Source organism: Eumetopias jubatus, unplaced genomic scaffold (genome assembly GCF_037043125.1).
Source record: "Eumetopias jubatus isolate StellerSeaLion01/CBP00866 unplaced genomic scaffold, mEumJub1_p1.0 scaffold_11, whole genome shotgun sequence".
Classification (NCBI taxonomy): domain Eukaryota; kingdom Metazoa; phylum Chordata; class Mammalia; order Carnivora; family Otariidae; genus Eumetopias; species Eumetopias jubatus.
In genome coordinates, this window is record NW_028274817.1 from 5,786,845 (window position 1) to 5,789,342 (window position 2,498).

The following is a 2,498-nucleotide window of genomic DNA, read 5'->3' on the forward strand; positions in this document are numbered from 1 at the left end:
GAAGTAAAAACTGAATACTTCCTTATCAGACTTATGAGGAAAGAAATTTGTTCATTTTAAAATTCTCATCACATTTAAAAAAAAATCATACTTGCTTTGCAAATATGTGAGTAAACAATTAGAATGCAGTGTGCCAAATACCATGTTAAAGGTATGAAGAAAATACTACGAATAAAGAGAAAGAAAGACCCAGCTCGAAGAGGTTGGAGAAAATTTTATAAAATACATTATATTTGAGCCAGATGAAGTGTTTTTCCACATGACCAACTACCATCACAGAGATAAAGGAATTATGTAAAAGTTGTGGGACAATAAACATTTCAGTGGGGCCAACAAACATTTTCTAGAGGTAGAGAAAGTTTTCACTGGAAACTAAACTAAGACTAGACAATGAAGAACTGAGGCAGGAAAGTGAAGGAATTTGTAGTCCATGCTAATGCATTTGGATATTTCTCACAAGTACCCTTAAGGCCACAAAATGTTTTGTTTTAGAAAGAACAGTTCAAATAGTCCTTGGAGGTTAGATGGAAGTAGGGGAAATTTACACCCAGGGAGACAAGTTAGGAGGTAGCTATAACAGTGCTGAAGTTGAGACAATGCAGGGGCGCCTGGGTGGCTCAGTTGGTTAAGCGACTGCCTTCGGCTCAGGTCATGATCCCGGAGTCCCGGGATCGAGTCCCGCCATCGGGCACCCTGCTCAGCAGGGACTCTGCTTCTCCCTCTGACCCTCTTCCCTCTCGTGCTCTCTATCTCTCATTCTCTCTCTCAAATAAATAAATAAAATCTTAAAAAAAAAAAAGTTGAGACAATGCAGCAGTGGATGTGAAGAGAAGGATCAGATTTGAAAGACATTTCTATGGTACAATGACTTTATGATTTCAGTCCAAGTTCATGTTAGATTTTAAAATGAAGATAAAAATATCTGTAGGCCAGAAACATTACAAACACATATAATACTAAGTAGTCTTGAAATCCTGGCCCTGCTGAGCTACAGGGCCTCAAACAGATCAAGGAAGCTGCAAGTTAAGTGCCTATAAGTTAACAGGAAGGAAAACATTGAATATGCTACTGGAATCTTAGTAATTTCACTGAATGAAATCAGGGTCCCTGGCAGAGTGAGCTTTCTGTGAACGGATGCTAAAAATGTCTGAAACTGGTTCCTAAGTCTTTGGTTCCTCTGATGACATGTGTACAAGCTTTATATAAAAATCAAAGGAATCCTCAGGGTCTAAAAAAGGGGCTGAATATCCCATTGTTTTAGTGATATTATCTGCCAATTCCCCATTATCTCTGTGGGATGGAAGAACCATGACCTTTGGGTTTTCAGAGTGTAGGTGGAGCAACCACAAAGCTGCTAGATAAGGATGGTTAAACACAGAGGGTAAAAGAAAAGCTACTGAAGATGCATCTTGAAAACCAGAATTCCAAAGGACACAAAGAATGCTAAGATTGCCGACACACAGAAATGTCTAGCAAATTTACTATCAGTAGGGTGCAAATAGAAGAATCTCAAAATTACCAAAAAAGAGTATGTTTAGAATGTCCAAAGAGATAAAGGGAGGGATAGAAACCATTTTTAAAAAACACGAAATCATGAACAGCAAGGAGAAACAATAGAGTATTACAAAACATCCTTATCAAACAGTCATTTTAATTTAAAAAAATGATCAACAGGACAAACTTAATGGCACATTTCAGATGGCAAAAGAAAGAATCAAATTCACTGCTACCAGACCTGCCATACATAAAATACGAAATGACAATGATAATTTGAATCCATAAAAAGAAATGAAGAGCAGCAGGAATGATAGATATGTGGAGTAGTCTAAGATTACCTCCACAATCCTGTCCTGAACACAAATGAAAAGAGAATACAGGGGAAAGAGCAAGTTTGGGGAGATCAGAGAGATGTTGAATTCAGTCTGGGCATGCTGAATTTGATGTTTGAGATTCCTGTAGGACATCCCAGCAGAGATACTCAGGAAGCCAATACTGAATACAACAAGGGCAGCCAAAGAAGCCACAAAAATATTGAATAGTGCAAAGAAATCCACAGGCCAAAATAAGAAAAAAAACCTTAATCTTGCAAAAATCATGGACAATCCACACAACATATGTTGCATGAAAATGCAGAAATCATAGCCTGACTGGAAACGGTTTGGAATCTTCAGTTTGAAAAGTCAAACAGAAATCTATAAAGCAATGACTGGCTTAGATAGGAAAAAAAAAAAAAAAAAAAAGGAGAGATCTTTCCCACAAAAATCCACATATTAATCTAATATCAGAACCAGAGACGTTCTGAAAGCAGGCCATCTTTGTAGATAAAAAAAATAAAAATAAAGTACTACTTTGCACTGGAGGCTTTGGTTATGAAGATGTTTTATAGACTTAGAATTTTAAAGGGTCCAGCAAAGGTTTAGATCCATTCACTAATGTAGATGTAAAATAGCTGAATAAGGAAACTCAAACTTGGTTCCTAACCTTATGAGGGCAACTTG